This window comes from Onychostoma macrolepis, chromosome 09 (assembly GCF_012432095.1).
Source record: "Onychostoma macrolepis isolate SWU-2019 chromosome 09, ASM1243209v1, whole genome shotgun sequence".
Taxonomy (NCBI): domain Eukaryota; kingdom Metazoa; phylum Chordata; class Actinopteri; order Cypriniformes; family Cyprinidae; genus Onychostoma; species Onychostoma macrolepis.
In genome coordinates this window covers 11,858,937-11,876,958 of record NC_081163.1, presented here as the reverse complement: position 1 = coordinate 11,876,958, position 18,022 = coordinate 11,858,937, and the positions used below count along the sequence as shown (strand labels likewise).

Below are 18,022 nucleotides of genomic sequence, written 5' to 3'. Positions count from 1 at the left end.
ATAAATTATCGCGTCGGCATATTTAAAGTGTTGAACCAGTGGATCCGTGCGTGGAGCACGGCTGATGCCTGTCACTGACTTACATTGGTATCACTTCTGTGAGCCCATCACAGATTTTTTTTCTGTGAGCCCATCACGGAATTTTCGGCGATTCCGTGATGTCACCACAGATTCAGAGGTTAATTAAATCCGTGAACATTACACGGAATACTGTGAGATCATGTTGGTTTAAATTGTGCATGAATATTCCCAAACACTGACAGTGCGATTTCTGTGTGAGATGTGATTGTTGTCATATTTTCTATAAAAAATCTAAAATACATGTTTGAATTAAAATAAAAAAAATGGATGATAAATACGCCTTTCCTATGGAATTAAATAGCAAGCACTTTGAGTGTCTTGTTCATCATATTTATATTCATATAAAAGCAACAGAACTGAAATTGTATCATGTTTATCAGCAGCACAGCATATGAGTGAGAATAACGCAATATCCGCCTTTGATCTCGTATGTATCTGTTCCACTTCGAGAGGGCAGAACTGTCCGTCTTGACTGCTCTTATTTCACTCCTCCCCTCACTGCAGCCGCCTACTCTCACCTACATTTCAGGCGAGGCGAGGCGCATCTCAAACAAGCCTAATTTCACAATGCTCAACACCATTGGATGCTGTGAATTGCACAGCTCAAACAGGAGAAGCGCGATTTCGCAGGCTGCAGACCACGTCTCTGTTCACTGCAAGTATTAAATTATAGGCCTATATATATAAGCTCAGTTTGTACTTATTTGTGTTGCCACCATGCACCTGCATCACTTAAAATAGAAATTGTTATGTTATGTTTCTTCCTGTTGTTTCAAAGATTAAAGGCAAAATCACTTTCCCAAGTAGTCTGCAGTAACGTGGTAAACGCTAAAATGTGGGGTTTAATAATGTTAGCGTTCTGACACTTGGAATTTTAAGATGTAGAATAGTAAACACCTGTTTGTATTGAATAAACAAACGTTTTTGCGTGGTAGTCTTGTATTTTTTTTTTTTTTTTCGTTTGCAATGTCCAAGAAGAGCTTCACATTTAAATTATTTTCTTTAATCAGAATCAGAATTAGCTTTATTCGCCAGGTGTGCGCAAACACGCGAGGAATTTGTTGTGGTTTTAAGGTGCTCCTGGTACATACATACAAACACATCTGACATGAGAACAGAAAAAACATTTAAATAGTAAGACTTAACAATGGATAATAATCATCATCATCATAATAATAATAATAATAAGTATGAATCTGGAACAGTAGATTTATGTACAGATTTGTGCATTATTTACTCTATATACAGCTGTATAAATAAACAGATATGTATGTGTATTTACATAATACTTGAGAAAGAGGCAATAATTAAAGATGGAGAATGAATTACAGAACACCGGTAATGATTCATGTGTTAGCTGTTTAGGCTGGAGATGGCATGGGGGAAAAAAACTGTTTTTATGCCTAGATGTTCTAGTGCACAGAGATCTGTAGCGTCCGGCTGAAGGGAGATGTGCAAACAAGTTGTGTCCAGGGTGAGAGGGGTCTTTGATGATGTACAACTCCAGAGTGAAGAAACGGGCAGGTAACAAGTCCTGAAGGCTGGGCAGGTGCACACCAATGATCTTTTCTGCTGTCCTAACAGTCCGTTGAAGTCTTAGATCTGATTTGCTGGCTGACCCAAACCAGACAGTTATGGAGGAGCACAGAACAGAACAGAATCAGATGAGAATATGGCTATTAAATATACTGTGTAATATTGATGATTAAGTTAGAGTTTTTTTTTTTTTTTAGACAGAATTTTGTGTAAAAAATGAAAAGGGGACAACAGCAGCAATACATTCAAGGTTTCTTCAAGAAGAAACCATGATAAAGACAGGTAGATACAGTGCAGGTCAGAGCCAATCCACCCGGCAGGTCCAAGCTGGCCAGCAAATTAGCAGGTCAGAGCCAGCCACCCTGCTGGGAGGAAAAAAAAAAAAAAAAAAAACACACACTAGAACCCTGCCCAAAACACAATAGAAAATGTAACGGATTTAACGGTTATAATGGGAATTGTATTGTACTGGAAACTATAATAGTCTCTACTGGTATGTGATGGATTGTATTGGGATGTTAAATCCTATTGGAAAAATGCCCAAAACACACTACAAATTGAATTTTGTAATGGTTTTACTGGAAAAAGCTAATAGTTCATAATGGTATTTGAATGGAAACCACTGGAATTTCTGTGATGGTTTCTATTGGGCTTCTATTGTTTTGTTTTGTTTTTAGCAGAGAGGGCCAGTGAGGACTACACCAGCAGCCGTCTATTTGCAGCAACGGGTAAAAGTCAGAACATGAAATTTTTTTACAAAAAGTTCACTAGACAAACACACACCGTCTGTTTGGACAATAAAATTCGAGAACGAGTATTGTCTGATCAGTGGTTTTTAATTTATAAAAAGAGAGATGAGTTGTCCTGGCACTTCATCCCACTTGTGTTGGGGCACATGACTTTTACTATTCTCTCAGAAATCAGAGCCTTCTCTGGAGTTATAATCAACTTGATAAAAATATGCCAAAAACGGTCATAACTTCTAACCTTTTCGAAATCCATCTGTAAAAGCGAATTACATTATCCCTTTTCGTGAATGGCATTGCATTTAATTATACAAGACGAAGAAAAGCAATGCTTGATCAAGGCTTTTGGAGGGTCCAGATGATTTGTTGTGCTCTGTTGATTATAACTCCCCAGACCTCACCAGTGATGGGGAGGATATAAAAGAAGGGCAACAACCACAGTGTGTTTCCTTGCAAATACAACAAATTTATTGGGCACAAAGAATAATTAGAAGTGGCAAAAACACAAAAGGAAAAAACAAATAAGGTTAAACCCACTACCAACCATAGGGCTCCCCAATCATATAAAATGGCAATTCCTCTGTGAAAAAGAATATACACTCAATCACAACACAAAACCAAATATCACTACAAGTGTCAAAACCCAACACTCACTTAACTCAAACCACTACAAACTGCTCCCCCTCACCTTAGCAGAGTTAACCATGTACAAGAGAATGGGAACCCCAATGTTTTTGTTGGTTTAAACAAAACAAATAAACAAAACCATACATTAAACCACAACCTCACAATAAATTCAAGCCACTTCATCACAATGTAACACTTAGAGTCATATCTTGAGACCCAACATGAAGCCACCAATATTCTCAAAAAAAGTAAACGGCAATCATGCATCATCTGTAAAAACAAAGAAAATACAATTCATGATTGCCCCTTTAAAATATTAGAATAAAACCAACCTGGTCTCATAAATATGTACGTCTGCGAACTTTTTGTGCGACACCGTTTTACGTACCTTGCTGCACGTTTCGCCGCAGTTTCAAATAGAAATGTCCACTGAGTGGCGCTAAAACACAGGTTCAATATGTGAACCCTGGCACGTTTTTATTACGTAGATATTGGTACGTATTGCTGTTTTTTTATTACGTTGCTTCAGATACGTATTGTGGCGGTTCAGAATTCAAATATCCGGGGACTGTCGCTAAAGGTTAATGCTCTATCGTGTTGGAAATATGCCCCACACCAAATCCAGCCCTAAACCTACCGGATAGTGTTAACAAATGCAAAACTGATATAAAAACTTATTAACTGATGCAACTGTGCAATTTGAACTTCCTTTTACGCAGATTTTAACTGCTTTGTCGAACCGTAGTTACACGGGATTTGAACCGGTGCTTCTCGTCTTCTAAGTCCGTCTCCGTACTCCGTGAGCTACTGAACAAACATATCATCTATGAAAACCCATCGATATGAAACTGGATATGTGCGATGCCAACATTCAAAAGCATCAGTTTTCAAATCTCCCAGCATATTAATATTGTTTTGAAGTCATAGCATGATATTCTTCAAGTACCGTATTGTCCCGAATATAAGACGACCCTGATTATAAGACGACCCCCCTTTTTCCAGATGTACCTTTTGGGAAAAGGCTTTGAAAACCAAATCTTGTTTTTTTTTTCTCTCTCTCTCTGTAAAACATTTTTTCTTAAATTATTTTCAAATTGCATATTTTTCCTATTTTAATTTTTGTTTTGAAAGTATGGTAAATACTGGTAAAATGTACCAACAATGACATTGAAAATATACACTTTTTGATACACCATTGAAATAACAGGTAGCCCATCTGAATTATATAACATTTAGGCATTTATAACATCTCAATTTTCAATTTTATTAACAGTAGAAGTGAAATCTTATTGTAGTTTTCAAATCTGGGTACTGTCTTATGTTTAAAATCACTTACAGAGGAAGTTTGTTCCCATCAGGCTAACATGACAGTCACGACATATTACATATTTCATGGCACACTCGTTTTATGCGTTGTTGGCGCCACCTATTGTTGTGGGTGTATTACTGACATGTCAAAGTCTAGACCCCGAATATAAGACGACCGCGTTTTTTCAGATGTATTTTCAAGAAAAAAACAGTGTCTTATATTCGGGTCAATACGGTAATGGTGCGAAAATTACGCTTTATTAATCGCAACTCTGTAAATTTGTGTGAAAGTGTTCATTTATTTTGGAAACTGCAGTGATATGTACTTATTGGTACGTATTTTTATGCCTATCTATTTCAAAGTGTCACGCTAAAAAGTGCACCCAGGTACGTAAATGCCATGAGACCAGGTAGAATAAAACACCAATAAATAAGCTTAAACTAATTTCAAATACACCAATAATTCAATTAAAATCAGTACCTGTTATTGAATAACTCTACTCAATTCTCTGAAACACCCATCAGTGTATCTCCAGTAAACACACTAAAAAAATAAAAACAAACAAACACATTAAAACCAAACACGCTTACTATAACCACAAGAGTCACAACCCTTACCTCCACAAATTACTTCCACACTGCTCACAAGGTAACTAGTTTTTTTTCAGTTATCACACAGCCTTAAAACACGCCACACAGCTTCTCCTGCTTAGTACATGGTACCACAAAGAGGAAGACCAAAAACTTTGATTTCCTCTTTATAGTAACTAGACTCATGGGATTTGTAGTCCAACTCATTTGTAGTCCTAAACAAGCTTAATATAGAGCCACTACCAATACTACTTCCACCCCATTAAATGATGATAAACTCGTGAATGATCACAGACTCCTGCAACATGATTTAAGTCAGTGGTTTTCAAACTTGTTCCTGGGAACCCACAGCTCTGCACATTTTGCATGTCTCCCTAATTTACACACCTGGTTCAGATCATCAGCTCATTAGGAAAGAGCTCCATGAACTCAAATGAGTGTGTCAGATAAGGGAGACATGCAAAATGTGTAGAGCAATGGGTCCCAAGGAACAGGATTGAAAATCACTGATCTAAGTTACTTAAAAAGTTCAAGCGAGCTTTATTGTCATTCTACTATAGGCTACAGAACACTTTCTTTCCATTTCTTTTTTTTTTTCCTACTAGTGCTTATTTAATATTGTGGATGCTTGTCTCTTGTCAAATTTGTACACAAAGTTTCACTGGAAAATAAGAATAAAAGTTATTTTTCTTTTTTGATAAAGTTTTAAATACAAGTTATTTACAAAGTTATAATTTTAATAAAAAAAATAATACTTTTAGTTATACAAGGTATATTTGTTAAATGAAAACTACAAATCGAACAGATTTAAAATGTTATTTTCATGTAATTTGACGAACGTCCGGTTTAAGCCACGCCCACTTTCCGATCTATCCGAATACAGATAAAGATACAAATAATGGCTCCGCTGCACACCCGAAGTTACCAAAAAGGCGATTAAAGCTGCCTTAAAACTGTGCGTGCATGTAATATTTTATATGAGTCACAATTTAACCCTCTGGACCTCTTTGTTTAGGAGTCACACTTGCCTCTGTCGCGGTCAAAAGTGACCGAAGCCTTGAAATGTAACTTTTTTAGGGAATTTTATGATACTATGCAATATTTATACAATTTTAATGAGCCATTTTTACCACTAGAATTAATATATATATTTTTTATTTATTTATTTACTATTTTTTAATAAATGCAATATTTCACATTAAAATAGAGTGAATGCATTTAAAATCCTTTTTTTTTTTTTTTTTTTTTTTTTTTTAAGTGAGAATTGGGCCATCTGGAGGCATTAAAAAATAAAAACTTGTGTAATGTTGCGTAACCTCTTGTATTAGCACCCTATATAGATATATACAGAGGCTTTTGGATTCACGTTGCTTTTTAGACATCATTTCTTAATTTGTTTAGGTTTTGCTATTAGATATACATCTAGACATTCTAAAAGACTACTTTTTGTCAAGGTTTAGACATTTTTGGTTAGATAAGTATCAGGTTTTACATTATGATTACAGTCAAACATTAAAATCTTGTTAGAAAGGGAACACATAGAAAGCATTTTTGTTACTCAGTATTTGATCATTAACAACAAAATAAGGAAGAGTGATAATTCAAAACACTTTATATAAACATATATATTTTATTCAATGTAATTCAATTAATGTTAACATTTTCAAAATTTGCTGTTGCAGTTTTACCAGTTCATTTCTGTGTATATATGCATATGTATGTGTGTGTGTGTGTGTGTGTGCGCGTGCGTGTCTATTTTGCACTCCTGATATTCTAGACAGTCACCCCTAGTGCTGCACACAAAGTTGCTGCACACTTTTTTTCTGACCAGTGGCTGATTTGTAGTTTGTACCACCTAAAGATTCACTGAGTTTTCACATTTTTTCGTATTTCCCATTAATTTCCTATGTCGGTGATTTTTGACTGCGAAGAAGTCAAGTGTGACTTTTTATTTTTTTGACCCTTTAACATATCCGAATCATGTCCATGATTTGTGTGTGTGTGTTCATATTGCTAATGTGACAAAAGTCACCAAGTGTCATCTCATTCCGATGAAGCTAAGATTTTTAAAATTTCAAAATATAAAAGAGGGCCAGAGGTTTAAGAACATGTCTCTGAAATGGTTTTCAGAACTGTCCAAGAGCATCCTTGCACTGTCTCCCTCATCTAACACACCCGATTCAACTCGTCAGCTCATTAATAGAGACTTTAAGACCTGAAGTGGGTCAGAAAAGGTAAAAAGAGTTGAGAGAAAATATGATGCATGTCAGATCCGCGTCATGTTCAGCAGCGACAGCTCTTAAAGAAATAACAGCCAAAACAACCTAATAACCAGCTGCTGTGATGTCTATTAATCAAAGGACAAAGATTTTTATAGAGAAATCAGTATTGGTATCAGTGATACAGGCCTTCAGTCATAAAAAAAGATGCCATTAAACAAATATTAAAAAATACATTGTCTTTATGTTGTTTGTGCATTAATTTGAAGATTGAATGTGGAATTATTGCAATATAAAAGTATATTTAAAGACTTTAAGTGTTAGGTGGGATTAATCGCGATTAATTTCAGAAAAATGTGTTATTAGTTTTGTTGTTTTTTTTTTAATCGACTAACAGCACTAATATATTTCATCTTTAAATTGTCTTCATTTAAGGAATTCTCAGCGAAAAAAAATAAATAATAATATATGCGAATGATTGATTTAATTGGCATATCATAAAATTAACTTGATTAACATTTTAACTGAATGACAGCCCACTATTTTATTACTTTGAAATCTGTACTGAATGTGAAATACAGGTAGATTGTTGATGTAGTTAATTGTCAATTTCTAGGTTGTCAATTTAAAACAGTAATTGGTTGAGATTAATTGTAAAAACAATAACAATAATATATACATTTAAAAATTATATTTAAAATAATAAAATATATCATTTAAAATATATTTATTAGATAATTTTTACATTGTATATCAATTTTCGTAATGCTTTCATCTTGGAATTGTCCTTATTTAAGAAATTTTCTCAGCAAATGTTGATATAAGTAAATAATTCAATTAGTCGGTCTAAATATCATATCATATAATTAATCTGTTTAACATTTTAATCGATTAACAGCCCATAATTTAACAGCCCATAATTATTAAAGCCCATAATAATAATAATAATAAGTAAAACTGAGAACAGTAGTCAATTGGACCTGCAATATCTGTCACATCAGGCCTCTTCTGAACAAGACTTCTCTAAAAGACTGAAGCTCAATTGAGCAGAGAGAATACAGCTGGAGAGAGGAACTATGGATGAAGCAGTAGACCTCTAGCTAGCTACACAGGCAGTGCCTTTCTCTCTCTGACAGTCTCTCACCCTGCCTATTTTTTCCCTTGGGTGGTAGCAGAGGGAGAAAACACACTGACACGCTGTGTTCTGAGCAAAGTGAGACTGACAGCTGCTGCAACTCACCTTAAACACACTTTAATTGAATTACCAGCCAAGCACATAGCCAGACGCGTTGGATGCACTGACTGAAAATGTGGGGGACAATTTCTAATTTCATTTTCTAAGCGGTGCAGAAAGCTTTGCCTGATGAATTTCATGAGCCATGAGTTCCTCATATACATTGCATACAAGTAAGTAGACTTCTTATGGAATGACTTGAATATCACTTTCTCCAGTGAAATTATTACCTTGTGCCATGAATGTGCCAAGTATTTTGTATAACAGCAGTGTTGTAGTAATAACTGCACCTGCAGGCTCGCACACACTTCAAAAGGCCTGTAAAAATTATATATATTCTGTTAAGCATTTTATAATATTGTATATACTTTGTGGCAATGTAAATGATTAGTTATGTTAATACTGTAGCTACACATTACAAAGTGTGAACTTGCTTGTAAAAATGGACGTCTGTTTTATTTATGCACCATGTAGATCATTATCTGTATCTGTAATCATTATCTGAACTTATAGATGTGGACTTGAATTTATCATCCATTACTCTGATGAAGGAAGATAATATCATTAACTGCAAGTTTGTAATGATCTGAAAAGTTTTATCTACTACTTTGAATAAAAAGCTGAATTAATTCAATAAAACTGCTATTACATGATTCCATACATAGCGAATCAGTTAGACTTGCCAAAATGTCACATTTTTCACACGGTGAAACGGTATCCACGTTCAAACTGACTGTAACATATAACATTGGTTAGGTGGTGACTTTGGCGTACGCATGATACGAACGTGTTTGGCGTGCATATAATAGGCTACGCAGTTTTCACATGCACATGATACGAAATTTGTTGGCGTGCATATGATACGCAGTTTTCGCATACATATGATACGCATCTACACCACAACCCTAATCCTATCGCGTAGCATATACACGCCAAAGTCCATTTTTGCGTATCAATACCACGAGTTTTCATTTGGCGTACTATTTATACACACTTTCATGAGATCGGGTTGCAACCTACCCATTTAATAATGCACGACAGCTTGACTTTAATCTTTCAATCCTATGTTTTTATTTCAAATAAAAATTGAATTGAAACAAGAAGTTTCCTTCATAACGACTGCGTCCGAAAGCTTAGGCTGACTTTTTGCCTTGCTGCCCTATCATCGACTTTGCAGGTAGTGTTTATGCACAAACGTACCTGCAGAGTGTTTTTGTGATAACTAAGCAAATATTTAAATATGGCAATGCTAATTTCTCACTAGAAATGAAATCAAAAGTCGAAAAACATTTCACACACCAACCACCAAATTTCAGCTCAACCGTTATCCAATGCACAGGATAGTGGGATATCACAGGCAGTGAAGGATACATCAAAAAGGTTTCAAATGAAAGAATCGCAGTTGACAGGATGTTACACAATCACCGGATTCAGACATGCCTTGTTGCCTTCCTAACTCTGTTTCTCAGCTTTTGGGTGCAGCCAGTGTTTTTCTCTTCCTTATTTATTCACTTGAATTTATCATCCATTACTCTGATGAAAGGGGGAACGCTAATTAGATGTTCTCAAATGCAAATTCATAATGATCTGAAAACGTGTTTATACTTTTAACCTGTCAGAAATTAGGTATTTCATGTTGGTGCCTATTAACTGAAATTATGCTTATTATCATGACCAAACACCAAGCAGTTTTGATAATTTCCAAATGCAGACATCAAATTACCTAAAATGATGGTTTGGCATACTCCATGCTTTTGTTTTAGACAGAATTCTTTAAACAACTTGATCAACGATTATTGCACATTTTGGCTAAATAATAAAAACATATACGACTTGCTTTTCTTGCATGGCGCACAAATCTTTTGAATACAGACCAATGAAAGTGAATAACGACTACAGCTGTAAAAAGGACGCAAAAGGAACACAAATGTATCATAGAAGAGTTCAGTTCTGTGAACTTAAACAAATGAATCACAATAAAGATCCGGTTCAAAGGTCATATATGAGAGATCTTACATGAGTCATACAGAGGGATCTGCTTCGAAATAATGATTAAATTATTGCATAAGTCATAAGAAAGATAATAGACTGACTCAAAAGAACGAGTCAAAGATTGCTAGTCATATGAACCACCTTATGACATTTTATGATGCTCACATCATTTATACAGGATATTCTTTTAAAAATGTATCTTTCTTACAGAAGTAAGTTTGGATTTTCACATTTGAGTGAACTCTTCTATTAAATTGTGTATTAATTCGCAGGTTTCAATCCTGACTCCTTCTCAGTTCCAGTCATCTTTCCTCTCCCATAAGTAAGAAAAAGGCTAAAATAAAATCAGTTACACAAAGAACCATCCATCCCTGCTAACAAAAAAAATTGCTTGACTGAAGGATGTAAGGCTCTAGTAAAGCTGAAATTTCTCCATGTCTTGAGTGGACAGTTTTCTCACCTCTTGCTGTGGCCTCATCCATCTCGCAAATAACACCAGACCATTCCTAAAACCACACTGTGCTGCAATGAACGGAGAAAGCCCCTATCAACTGTGCTATCCTTTGTCTATATGTGTATGTGTCAACCACAAGGCCAAATGACTGCATCAGCCACTGGTGACAACCCATATGTCATCTGAAAAAAATCTCTGCCCTAAAGAAAACTGAGCTTGAAAAAGATACTCCATGTCAACATAAGTTTATGCTGTGCTGAGTCTAAACCTGTCACGGATCAGCCAGGTTCACTCACCTCCCAATCACAACGCACTCCATCACCTGAGTATTAATTGCACACACCTGCACATCATCAGCACCCTTATCAGCCAGCATACAAAAGCACACACCTCACACCAGTTCAATGTCCAATCTCGTTTGTTTAAAGTGGACTGATGTTACTATAGCTGCTTACCTTGATATTCTACTTGCATCCTGTTTCATCTCCAGCGTGGTCCTCCCAGCTCTACTCCATTGTCTGTGTTTCCCAGGATCTCCACAAGTGTGTCTCCTTCGTCCAGGATTGTGAGGTGTGTGCTCCGTTCCCCTTAGCCATGAGTTCCTGTGAAAATCAGAGAACTTCCATTATCCCCTTCATCATACTACTGTGCCTGTTCATTGAACTTGTTACCTACCTCCTTCAGCTACCCGCTGACTCCGCCGATTGCAATAAATCTCACCTGTTGTGTTCTAACCATCTGTCTGAGTCTGCTTCTCTAACAAAAACTCTGAGCAAGATGCTATTTTACTGCCTCCTCTCTTTGGAAGTGCATCAGGCCAATTTCTGCAGCACATAAGTCAGACCCTGCCTGTAAACCGAGACTACAAAGGCTTTCTGGAATGCATCAAAAGGTTACTGTGAAACAAACTGAATGTCACAAGGAAATTTCTTGATGTATGCTCTATACGATTATGATTAGTGACGTCACTTTAATGTAAATGCACATGAATGTAAAGTATAATGTAATGTGCACATCTAAATTGGATCTCTGCAAGTTGTAGGAAGAGTATCTGGGCCCTGTGAATTTATCAGGGTTTCATGGATCAGTTACAATTTTCTGATTTAAAAAGTACAAAAGTCAGTAATTTTTAGTCCAATCCAACATTAACTAGCATTTTTGGAAAAAAAGGAAATCCTCTCTGGTTCAGAATGACTGGAGCACAACATGAGGGTTAAAGAACAGTTTTTGTTTCCAATTGACTTCCGCTTTTTCTTTTTTTTTTTTTCCATAGTCAATGGAAGTCAAAACTGTTTGGTTACCAACATTCTTTAACATATCTTGGTATGTGAATCCTTGAATATGTTGATCATCTTTTAGCAGCTCCACTAAACAATTTTTGTAATTGTGTTCCAAACCTGCACACTGGTCAGGAGGAATATTGCATCACTCCGCTTCAGAAAACAGTTTCTGTTCAGCAAGAAAGTGATACTTTTGTAACCTTTGCCAGATGTATGCAAGTCAACACTTCTCAATCTTAGACATTCAGAGAGCTGTTTTGATCAAAGCATAGCTCACATGAGGCAATGCTTTTCGCGAATAGCAAATTCTAAATTTCGCAGTGCACCTTACCAACACCTCTGATCTCATCTCATTGATTAGACTCTAGGTTAGTTGACTTCTGACTCCAAGCTCTTGGAGAAGTTATTACCCTGGGGATTCACATTTCCACCATGCACTTAGAATGTTTACACACTGTGTTCAATAAGGCATAAAAATGCATCATTAATGTAATATTTGTTTAAGCTGACTTATTTTTTGTAACTTAGCTGAAGATCAGATTCACATGATTTGTTTTTTATGAGCAATTTATGCATCACTTGTCACATACTTTTTTCCTGCACTGAAGTGATGTGAAAAAATAGTTTATGCATTTTATGTTCAGTATTTTCTCATTTCACAGGTATGGTTTTGTTTTCATCAAATGTGCAGCATTCAGCCGCATTTAATATAAGAGGAGCAAATTACAACTGTTCTCTCAGACTCAGTGCTGGAGGATCACATCTGAATTTGTCATTTCATCTGCAACGCTTTGATTTCAAAGCCAGTCTGCCGATTACTTCTGCAAACCACTGAGTGTCTTAAAGGACTTTGCTAGGAAAACTTAAAGCTGATTTTGAATGCTAAGATGTCTTCTCTCTAGACGTTGCTGCAGGCTGCTTTCAAAAATATGATTATGGCCTCTTAACTTTGAAATTCTGACCTGCTATTGTCTGAAATTACGTTTTACCACCTCTCTGGACCAAATGTTATTGGATTAAATGTAAGTAGATTTATTGCTTCTATCTTCTCAAAAACAAACAACATGGTTGGTCCACATCTTTTGTTGACATTTAGGCACAAACAAAGCACAGTAAATCGATTGCAGCTCCAAATAAGATGACCTTGTCCTAAGAGAGACATGGATTGATCAATACCTACACTAGGAAGGTGACCTCCTACCTGAGTCACCTGGGCACCAGCTCTTCAGGGATGTGTGCTGTACATCTGAATGAGCAGAGCATGTGCTCTCCCAAAGAACTAATGACTTCAGCTTCAAAAATAACCCCCTTGAAACAATCCGTCACAGCTGGAGTTGAGCACGGTTCAATCTGCGTCCCGGTTTAGAGGTTTATTTCTGCACTGGCTCATACACCCTGGTGACTATATGACTGGCATTGAGCGTTCAGCACAGCTATCAATCAAAAATGTGCATAGAGAGACCAACACATCTGTCAATGGGAAGAGAGCTGCACTAGTCCATCAGTTCTCTTCTAATGACCCCAACCTGGTGTAAACATAGGGACTGACTCGGCTCGCTCAGTCTGGTTCTCTAATGGCGTGGACACTGGCTAGCTCAGTGGCATTTCCATTAGAAGTTTGTTGCACCTTAAGCTTTCTGCCATCTAAAAGGCTTCCATTTGAAAACCTCTAGTACCATGCAATAAAAAAATAAAAAATAAAAAAATGCCGGAGCGAAGGTACATGGGTGAATCCACAATCCATCTACTATAAGATGACTTTAACTAGATGGATTTTAAAAGCACAGATGTATCTTTTGCTTCCAATCGTATCCCACAATCCTGTGTATGCGGTTCTGTAGTTGGTGGAAATAATGTAACAGTGTTATATTAAACAGTTGAAAGAAGTCCATTTATTGATTATCTATCTACGCTCTTAAAAATAAAAGTGCTTAAAACAGGGTTTCTGCAGGATTTTTAAGCTCAAATTTAAGACTTTTTAAGACCTGCACAAATAAAATTAATACCATATGAGCAGGGTAGGACAATGTCTATAGTACCATATTAAACTGTAAAATGACTGTAAAAAGCATAATTTACAATTCAGATACAAGTTTTCATGAAAACAAAAAGTTTTATAAAATGATCAACTTTTCATCCTTTAAACCATTTTTAAGAAAATGGATAAGTCAAAAGTATTAATTATTGTATTGATTTAAACAATTTTTATCAATAAATTATTATACAGATTAAATAACATGAATTAGGGGTGTGCGATATTGACAAAAAATGATATCTTGATATTTTCTGGGATTTTAACGATAATGATAATTAGACAATATTTTGCTGAGTGTGTTATTATGCTGGTATCGTAAAGATTACCGTGGACAGCTGACTCCTGAATTTTTTTATATTCTTCTTATTCTGTGTGGTCAGTTCACAGCAGTGATAGAAATGATTATTTTCCAAGATGTTTTATGGGCATTTTTACCTTTAAGCCATTTTTTCTAAAAGTGTGCATCATCTTTTGAGTCAAATTCTTGCATTTGGGCTGTTACCAAGCAAATGAAATCAGTATCAACATAATTTATTTTTGCAATGCATCTGAAGTGGCATTTAGATGTATTTACACACTGTTTAATGCAGCTCAGAGGGGCATAGAATGCCAACCTGCAGTTACAAATGCATAAATAATGTTTTGATATTTGAAACATAAAACCTTGAAAACTGGTGTTTGAAATTATTTTTAAAAAATGAAGATACTTAGCTTAAATGTGAAATTAAAACCGCCAGTAGGTGGCAGCAATTCACTGTTAATAAGTGAGTCATTGCAATTGAACCGAATCATTTAAACAGTTGATTCATTCAGGAACGCAACACCGTCATGTTGCTCGGAGAAGCAAAACAGTGCTGTGACTGTGTTTGGAATTATTTTTGTTGGAGAAATAGAGAACAAAAAGGAAATATGGTGTCTAAAATGTAAGTCTCTTAACATTAACTTCTTGTTTATTGAACTGTTGCATAAAATCAATATCACATTTGTAATCATGCTGACATTTGGAGAAGAAGAAAAAACGGCCCTCTTCGTGTGATATTAACTATATGAAATTATATAAATATAGGCTATAGGCAATACAGTTTCTGCCCCCGTCTCTTAAATCATGTGATCATTCTAAATGCATTTTAATAATAGACTGAATCATGCAGTGAAAGAAGGCACTCGTACATGCACTAGTTTAACCTATGTTAACTGATTTATTCTCTGACAGCAGGTGTCGCGTTTGCCAGAAATATGTCGATTTTCCCGGTAAAGGCAGTACACAAAGCTGCAGCACCAGACTTTGAACATGCAGCGGTCATGTTTATTTAATGAAATCTTAGCCTTTTGAAGTTTAATTGTCACATTCAGCCTTTTTTTTTCAGCCAAGACTTTCTTGTACAATTTAAGACTTTTTAAGGCCTTAAATTTGATGCAACTAAATTTAAGACTTTTTAAGACCCCGCGGAAACCCTGTAAAATGTTCTTCACAGCGATGCCATTGACGTCATTGATCTATCTATCTACCTATCTATAAACATTATACACACCACCATTCAAAAATTTGAGGTCGGTAAGATTGTTTAAAAAGTTTTTCTTAAAGTCTCTTATGCTCACCAAGACTTCGATTATTTGATAAAAAATACAATAACGTGAAATACAGGTGCTGGTCATATAATTAGAATATCATCAAAAAGTTGATTTATTTCACTAATTCCATTCAAAAAGTGAAACTTGTATATTATATTCATTCATTACACACAGACTGATATATTTCAAATGTTTATTTCTTTTAATTTTGATGATTAGAGCTTACAGCTCATGAAAGTCAAAAATCAGTATCTCAAAATATTAGAATATTTACATTTGAGTTTGAATAAATGACCATCCCTACAGTATAAATTCTGGGTATCTCTTGTTCTTTGAAACCACAATAATGGGGAAGACTGCTGACTTGGCAATGATCCAGAAGACGAACACTGACACCCTCCACAAAGAGGGTAAGTCACAGAAGGTCATTACTGAAAGGTGTGGCTGTTTACAGAGTGCTGTATCAAAGCATATTAAATGCAAAGTTGACTGGAAGGAAGAATTTGGGTAGGAAACGGTGCACAAGCAACAGGGATGAGCGCAAGCTTGAGAATACAGTCAAGCAAATCTGATTCAAACACTTGGGAGAGCTTCACAAGGAGAGAACTGAAGCTGGAGTCAGTGCATCAAGAGTCACCACGCTCAGACGTCTTCAGTAAAAGGGCTACCGAGCCACTTCTGAACCAGAGACAACGCCAGAAGCATCTTAACTGGGCTGTGGAGAAAAAAAAACTGGACTGTTGCTCAGTGGTCCAAAGTCCTCTTTTCAGATGAAAGTAAATTTTACATTTCATTTGGAAATCAAGGTCCCAGAGTCTGAAGGAAGAGTGGAGAGGCACAGAATCCATGTTGCTTGAAGTCCAGTGTGAAGTTTCCACAGTCAGTGATGATTTGGGCTGCCATGTCATCTGCTGGTGTTGGTCCACTGTGTTTTCTGATGTCCACAGTCAACGCAGCCATCTACCAGGAAATTTTAGAGCACTTCATGCTTCCTTCTGCTGACAAGCTTTATGGAGATGCTCATTTCATTTTCCAGCAGGACTGGGAACCTGCCCACACTGCCAAAGGTACCAAAAGCTGGTTCAATGACCATAGTGTTACTGTGCTTGATTGGCCAGCAAACTCGCCTGACCTGAACCCCATAGAGAATCTGTGGGGTATTGTCAAGAGGAAGATGAGAGACACCAGACCCAACAATGCAGATGAGCTGAAGGCCACTATCAGAGCAACCTGGGCTCTCATAACACCTGAGCAGTGCCACAGACTGATCGACTCCATGCCACGCCGCATTGCTGCAGTAATTCAGGCAAAAGGAGCCCCAACTAAGTATTGAGTGCTGTACATGCTCATACTTTTCATTTTCATACTTTTCAGTTGGCCAAGATTTCTAAAAATCCTTTCTTTGTATTGGTCTTAAGTAATATTCTAATATTCTGAGATACTGATTTTTGACTTTCATGAGCTGTAAGCTCTAATCATCAAAATTAAAAGAAATAAACATTTAAAATATATCAGTCTGTGTGTAATGAATGAATATAATATACAAGTTATACTTTTTGAATGGAATTAGTGAAATAAATCAACTTTTTGATGATATTCTAATTATATGACCAGCACCTGTATTATTACAATTTAAAACAACTGGTTTCAAATTTAAAATATTTGAAAATGTATTTTATTCCTGAGAATGTAAAGCTCAATTTAAATCTTATTTCAGAATTGTATGGGTAGTGTGTATTATAAATAAATCTACTTTCAACCACTTAGTAATTACAGAGAGAGAGAGTCATGCTACGTCCTGGATGAATATAAGTGCAAGACGAAGAGAAATTCAAACAGTAGTTTATTCCAAATCCACAGGAGAACAGGTAATCCAAGAGAGGTAACTTCCAACACAAGCTTCTAAGGACAAAAAGTACACAGTAAATTTCCCAGTGTCAAATCAACACCACTTGGTGTACATATGGGAACTGGTTCCCATATGTACACCGAGCAGTGTTGATTTAACACTGGGTAATTTACTGTGTACCAGACAATGAATGAAACTGAATGAAATGAATGCAACTAATGAGGGGTGGACAGGTGACGGATATGAACAAATAATCAACTAATGAGCCAATGATAAATGAGGACATAAAGGAAAAAAACAGACAAGGAAAACCGAACAAAAAGAAGAAACAAATGTCCATGACCATGACACACACACACACACATATATACATATTAGTGGTCTCAAAATTAGCGCGTTAATGCAGGCGATTAATTTTTTCAGTTTAACGCGTTAATTTATGCAGTAGAGGGTTTTGATGGTACATGATAAAAAAAAATTATTCCACATCATTTTTTG

General features: G+C 36.0%; 1 long non-coding RNA gene across 2 annotated transcripts; it reads right to left on the bottom strand.

Moving 5' to 3' along the window:
- Positions 1–2,076: 2,076 nt before the first annotated feature.
- Positions 2,077–11,064, bottom strand: LOC131546941 (uncharacterized). 2 transcript variants are annotated; one of them, XR_009272806.1, is made up of 3 exons: positions 10,795–11,064; positions 4,780–4,842; positions 2,077–3,260 (listed from the first exon to the last, which is right to left on the bottom strand). It is a non-coding gene; the product is annotated as an uncharacterized LOC131546941 (long non-coding RNA). The 2 variants fall into 2 exon arrangements; XR_009272805.1 differs by lacking the exon at positions 10,795–11,064 and adding an exon at positions 4,917–5,016.
- Between the last annotated feature and the right edge of the window lie 6,958 nt (positions 11,065–18,022).